Below are 7,307 nucleotides of genomic sequence, written 5' to 3' on the forward strand. Positions count from 1 at the left end.
TTTACTTTTTACCTGTTGCAACACGTGGCAACTATGTGGGTCCACGGATATTGTGTGTGGTGCATAATACGGAAAATATACGAAGAACAACAGATAATTCAAAAATCAATAATTTTAAGTAAGTAATTATTTTCTTTCCATCATCTGCAAAACAAGACATATTAAAGTCCGAGCACCATCTCAATTTTGTAAATGATATCATATGCCTGCCATGTGAGTGTTGACAAAGAACGTATAATGACAATATGAGTATATCAAAATGTAATAGTGTTTTATACTGTTCTTGAAACATTATTACGTAATGTTAATCATGTACTTTATAACATTTATACGTTCATCTTACCCTTAGCAAAGTACGAGCATTTTGCTAGTCTATCATAATAAATGATCTATTTGTTTCAGCTTACTCCTAATAATAATAATAATAATAATAATAATAATAAGTTGAATCAAACATGGCCTTATTCATCTCTCATCCTTACATTACTAGTAATATGCCCATGCTAAACGCTACAGTGCAATTTTATCTTTCTTTAAAATATCATGTTAACAAAAAATATTTTTTTATGATCTAGGCAATTGTGTTTTAATTCAATTTATGCCGTATGTCAAATATATTACTGGCAAGAACAATAATATGATATTGTTTGGGCTTAATTGAACGGATTATCGCCTATACTTATTTAAAAGATGCATTTTCACGCCTTTAATTTAAATATTGCCAAACAAAAATTGAAAGGTTGGAAGTTTTAAAAATTAAAAATGAAATTTTAAATTTTTCATAATTGGAGTAAAAAATTTTTAACTTAAAATGTGGATTAAAAAATTTTGTGTACAGGAAGATGCGTGGCAAGTGGTGACAGGACATATAAGGCACACGCCGGTAGCTGTCCTTTGAGCACATAGTAAGAGGACGTGAATATAAACCCAAATAACAGTTTGATACTTTGATATGAAACATATGTTAACGTAATAATATCATGCGCGTGCTAAAACTACGGAAACATTTGGAGCAACGACTACTATAACCACAAATTCACAAGCAGAAGTGACATAGGAGACAAAGACATCCATCAAAATGACAGTAAACCGCAAAAGTCGGAAACAACCTTACACAGGAGGTTCATAAAAAAAATCATATCGATGGTGTTCAAATCCGTACAAAGACTATTACAAATTTAGTCATTGACTCGTTGCTACATTTCAACAAAGCTACTTGGAAAAAAAAAATCATCTTCCAGGCATCAAGACAAGGCAACAAACATGATGAATGATTTCATATCACTGTAACTGTAAGCCCCTATCTCACCCTTTGCCAATACTTCATTTCACTCTTCACGAGATAGGGCAACTGCTGCACTTTAGCTAAAAAGACCTTCTCAGCTACTTCACAAGTTCACATGAACAAAACATCATTTTATAACGAAGCAGTCACTTAATAAAACACCTTGTAAATGTTATAACCAGCAATTGGACTTTCATAGAGAAAAATCACTAAGACATGAAGTGTGAGCCCTTACATTTTGTCTAGTAGCAATTAGAAAACTTGTATTTTCAAATTTTGGTCAACAAAGGTCTAGCACGGGTATTATTCCAGTCTGAAAAGACATGCAACTCTTGAAAATTGCCACGATCCAACATAATTTACGTCATGCCTTAGGACATGTAGCTCCTAAAAAATTATTTTAAATGTTAACACAATCCATTTTAATTGAAAGTTTGTATTTCAAAGTTATTTTTCATGGTCGGGCATTTTTCAAAAATGTGTTTCATTTTGTTAGTCTTAATCTTATAAAATTAATTAATGGATGTTGTAAACTTTATGTTATATATTATCTTCAGGTCTATAATTTTTCTGGCTGGCTACAGCTAAAGCCTAAAGATGTGCACATATAGTATGAGGGGCACAAATCCAAGATTTGCAAAACGCCTAATCATACTCAGGAATTTTTCATGCTCTGGCAGCCATCTGATGAGGTGCACAAATCAAGACATGCAAAAGATCTACTCAACTTCGGGCATGTTCAGGCATTTTTCATTCGGGCAGCTACAACTGAGAAGGTTCTAATTAAATCGATATGTGCTGCACAGAACAGAAACTGCAAAACTCATTATTCATCAACCAAAGCTTCAGGTTCCTTAAAAAAAAAAAGGACTTAGCTCCAGGTTGTCCCAAACAAGGGCATTATAGAATATGTTATATAAATATGTGAAAGAAGAACTTATGTTAGGCGATAGCCATTGCCTCTTAAACATTTATTTATTGAGCATATTCTATGGTGCCCTTCAGTTCTGATAATGACCAAACTCTGAAAATAGTCACAAAATCAAAATAGCTTGGTGTGTTGCTTTTGAACCTTGATGGACATTTAGAACTATCTAAGGAAACTAAGCAACAATTAGCTTTAAGTTAGGTTGGACAAAATGTCCTATTTCAGAGCATCTGAATTGAACTATTTCAAAGGGACTACAAATTGAAATCAGGACACCAAAAGTACCTACACATGGCCTTCATCTGGACTCTATAGGTGCTATGAAGGCAAGAAACCAGTTCTTTCACCTACAATCAGGACAATATTAGTAAGACAAAAAATCTTTTGAGTACAAAGAATAAATTAAACAAAAGACCAAGATTAAGTTAACGTGCAAGACAACATCCTGATAGAGATCAGACATCATTTCTAGAACGCTGGCACAAGTAAACTTCCATAGAGAGCATTTTTTAGGTGTTGGGGCTGTTGTATAACAGTGAGGGTTTCCTTACAGATTTAGAGGTACCGTCAAAAATGACATGATCGTTTCATGGCCCTTTGTGAGAACCAAGGCAACCACCTTCACTGCATGCATATGAACTGCCAAGAGACTATGGAAATTCACTCTGAAAGCACAGAACATTTCTAAAAAATGGTAAGCTGAACAGATATAGCTGTATAAATACACAGCCAATAGTTTGACAAAGTATCACCAACATCCTCGAATCTTACCAAACTCTTTTGTTGAGCAGCAGTATAACTTCTGGCAGAGCAATGAAAATACTCTAGGAATCAAAACACATCACCTGTCCTAGATAATCAAAGGAATTCTGCTCAACGCAAAGAAGACAAAAGATTCTTACACTGAAGAAGACAAAAGGAACAATTGCAGGTTGTGACAAAACTCAAAGGCTGTTGCACATGCTTTTTATCAATTGGGTATCGTTCAGGTTGTACACTCAAAGGCTGCTGCACATGCCTTTTATCAAGCGTATCAAAAGTCGAATTTTATATAAATATTAACATGTAACAGTGATACGAATTTATATTTTCCAATTTCCAATAGATATAACAGTGAAGTGCTCATATGACTGTAACATCATCACCAGTGATAAACTCGCACTTATAAAACCTAAGAAACATCGTCACTTATTCAAAGATACATGGTAAATATAGGAATCCCATTCTAAAAAATTCTGAAAACTTGACAATCCAAATAGGAACGCCATTATGAAAAGTCTAAGAACATCGGATCCCCTAGCTAGCAAAGTTAAGAAGGGAATAGTGAAGAAACTGGTTGTACCTTCAGAGAATGAGATTGTCAAGGACAGTAGCAGCTGTTCGCAGTGATACGGGAATGGATAATCACCGGTGATGCTGTAGTCAAAACTTGTAAAATGTGACAGGAAAAATTGCAATTAGTTGCTATAGAAAAATATAAATTTCTCTTAAAATATCTTAAAACTAATCAAATCCAAACAAAGGTACAGTTGATCAACTCCAAGCGATAGTGTATATAAATGTTGTGCTTTGACAAATATGCAAACAATGAACCATATCAATGCTAATGGGTTTTCTTTTTCCAATAGATGAAGCATGAAATTTTTGTGCAAATTATACAGTAAATATGCTCACATGACAAGTTATCGATGCAATGTATTTTGGCTGCATGGTTAATTACTGGTTATCTCGTGACAAAGCTGCAGAGGGTGATTTTTTTTCTTCCAGCTACATCAATTCCAGCTACATCAATTCTTCTGTTGTGCCTTTTATAGGGAATAGTTTGCCCATATTTGTTATATTTTTTAAATGACCAACAATTGTCAGGAAATTATATTTCCAAACAACAAAATGCTATATACTCAAGCATTTGAAAGTGATATAGAAATTTTATGTGAAACTGAAATTGTTCACTATTTAGCAACTTAGAAGTATAAAGCATAAACATGTATAAGAGCAATCAGATTGTGACCTCACCAAAGCTGCTATATGTTGTCAGAAACCAAAGATATATAGAAAATAGTACTGATTGATAAAGCATAACTTTAGCACCATAGGTTTCAATTTTATGCACAGTAGAATTAAAGTTTGAATGTAAAAAAAAAATGTATTGCACTCTATATTTCTATATAAATCATAGAACTGCTTGGCGTTGGCCCGGCAGTATTATCAATTGATTGATTCTGATTATCTAGAAACTGTAATATAGTGAGTGTAAATTTCATAGTAATTGATATAGTCTAATATTTTATCAGAAGTTGAAGCAGCCTAAGTATCAGTCTACAAAACAATGCAATCTATTTTTGTGTTTTTCAACAGTCATAAGCCGAAATTAAAAAAAAAAAACAGCTGCATTGAAAATGAACTTGTCATATATATCTATAGTCATAAGCTACTCTAAGTTATTACAAAACAGCCTAAGTATCAGTCTACAGAACATTGCATTCCAGCCTATGTTTTCCAATTCTCAAAGACAAGATCACAAAACACATGAGGTGTTTCAGGCTGAATGTTTTGGTTCAAGATCACAAAACACATGAGGTGCTTCAGTCTGAATGTTTTGGTTCAAGATACCTTTCGGCGGCGGAGGAACGACGGCGTGGCTCCATATCGGCAGCGGTTGAGGCGGAGGCCGAGGAGGAGGTCGCCGAAGCAGTTTGTCGGAGGAGACCGGCGATGCGTGACGATTTCGGTAGCGGAGGGACGGCGGCGGCGGCAGTGATGCCGGTTGAGATGGAGTCCGAGGAGACTTCAGCGGCCGAGGGACAGCGACGGGAGACCGGATCGGCGATGTCGGTTGAGGCGGCGGTGGCAGGTAGTCGTCGGAGAGGCGGCGAAGAAAAAAATTCCAGATCTAGAAGAGAAGCTATGGTTAACGCAAGAAAATTCAAGAAAAAATGGGTGGGAGATAGAGGGATGATGGTCATTTCATATTAGCTTGTACATTCAAACTAATTTTATCCTGTTCACTTATAAAATCATATCAAGAGATTTTTATGAAATGACAATCAGACCTCGTAATTGTAACGCCCCGATTTTCGTTCGGAATTAAAAATCATTAAATAATGCATTTTCTAGAAATTAAATAAAAGTTAAATCAATTTAATCAAATGAAATAATGGGAGTATTTGAAATTTTCTTTAAAAATCATTGGCCGAGAATATTTTGTAATATTTTTTGTGCCCTAATATACTCTCCGGAATTTTCCGTGAATTTTCGGAGCTCAAGAAGTAATTTTAATAGCACAAAGTTCATTTAACCAATTTAATAAAAAAACAATTAAATCTCCCCTCCTTCACTTTGGGCCATTTCCAGCCCAAGAATCCTTCCCCTCCTCCGTGGCCCGCGCGCCCCTCCCCCTCTCGGGCCTCTCTCTCTCCCCCTCGGCCCGCTCGCCCTTGAAGTCTAAATAACCCCCTGCTCCTCTCTCCCTCAGGCCGACAAGTGGGACCGTGGGATCCACTTGTCAAGTCCATCCCCAACCTTCCTTCATCCCGGCCAGCAACCGCCCGAAGCCGCCATGCCACCCGTTGCCGCCCACGTCGCCGCCGATTCCGGGTCCTCCCGCTCACGCCCTCGCACCCAAACCGAGTAAAATCGGTTCCCCACCACCTCCTCCACCTTTTCCCCCACTTTTCCCCAATTTTTGGCGCCAAATTGAGCTCCACTTCGCCCACGTCGGCGTCCCACGTCGCCGGCCGGTTGCCGCCCGATCCCGCCTCTCCCGGCCATGATCTCCATTCCCGAGCCCTATATAAAGCACCCCCGTGCTCCCCTCTTCCGTTTCCCCTCCTCGCCCGAGCTCCCCGTGCCCTTTCCCGCTCTCCCCGCGTCGCTACCTCTCTCCACTGTCGCCGGCGAGCTCCAGCCGCCGCTCCCGCCGTCCCCGCGCCACGCCGCTTGCGCCGCCGGCATCGCCGCTCCACACCGCACCCCGGCCCCCACCTTTCTTCCCTTAACCGTCGCCGAAACCCCACCGCCACCGCCGACCCGAGCTACATCACCGCCAGCCGCCTCCAGCCGCACGCCGTCGCCGCCTGAGCCGCTCCCGCACCGTGCCACCACCACAGCCAGTTGCGCCGCCGCGAGAGCAGGCCTGTCCGCCACTCTTCTCCACCAAAACGGCTCCGCAAGGACGAGGATGTCCTCGGCCGCCGCCCCTCTTCGCCGGAAATCCGCCGGAGTTCCCCTTCCCTTCGCGCGCCGGTGAGCTCCCCTAATTCCTTCGCCTTCGGCCGGTTTTTCCCACTACTTCACGCCTTCTCCCATCCTCCTAACCATACCACTGCATTCCCCATGTCCTCGCAGCCACCGTCCGCCGGTTCCCGCTCGCGGAACGCCGCCGGACCGCCGTCACCGTTGTCTCCCCGAGGAGCACCGCTGCCTTCCCATCCTCACCTTGTCGTCCTGTTCGCTCGGTGAGCATCCCTCCCTCTCCCTCTATCTCCCCTTCGCCGGTCGCCCGCGTTGCGCCGTCGCCGCCGGTGGCCATCCGGCTAGGCCGTCGTCGCCGCCGTTCGCCGCCGCTCGGCCGGCCGGTCTCGGCCGCGCCCGCCTTTCCCTGTGGCCGTCCGTGGATCGGCGTGGTCCTGGTCCACGGCGCACCCAAGGTCGCGGTGGACCGTGTCCACCGTGGGCCGCCCCCTTGAGCCGCTGACGCCTGGGGCCCACCTGTCGGCGCCGGTTCCCCTTTGATGACGTCAGCAGCAGGCCTTTCCTTTGAGAAATTATTTAATAATTGCGTCATAAATCAATAATAATTCTAGAAATTCATATAAATGGCTCAAAACTTCTAAAATTCATATCTAATCATTCGAACTCCAAATTGCGCCATTCAACTTGCAAAATTCATCTAAAATTGAGTTCTACATGTATGTTTACTTTTTATGTAATGTTTCCTTAGTTTTTATTAGAGTTTTTCCTCATTTTGCGTGCCAGCGTGTAGAATCCGTCGTTTCGGAAGTCCGCGGTTGTGAGGAAAAGAGTTCGGAAGATCAAAATGAAGAAGCAAGGCAAGTCACACATTCCCCTTGAGCATTTTGATCCTAATTTATA

At 41.3% G+C, this 7,307-nt stretch overlaps 1 long non-coding RNA gene across 2 annotated transcripts; it reads right to left on the reverse strand.

Moving 5' to 3' along the window:
- Window positions 1-684: 684 nt before the first annotated feature.
- LOC127765327 (uncharacterized) lies at window positions 685-5,167 on the reverse strand. Of its 2 annotated transcripts, none has more exons than XR_008016109.1 (3): window positions 4,827-5,167; window positions 2,765-3,641; window positions 685-2,560 (listed from the first exon to the last, which is right to left on the reverse strand). It is a non-coding gene; the product is annotated as an uncharacterized LOC127765327 (long non-coding RNA). The 2 variants fall into 2 exon arrangements; XR_008016108.1 differs by having other exon boundaries at window positions 686-3,063; window positions 3,556-3,641.
- Window positions 5,168-7,307: the final 2,140 nt, after the last annotated feature.

This window comes from Oryza glaberrima, chromosome 3, assembly GCF_000147395.1.
Source record: "Oryza glaberrima chromosome 3, OglaRS2, whole genome shotgun sequence".
In the NCBI taxonomy this organism is placed as follows: Eukaryota; Viridiplantae; Streptophyta; class Magnoliopsida; order Poales; family Poaceae; genus Oryza; species Oryza glaberrima.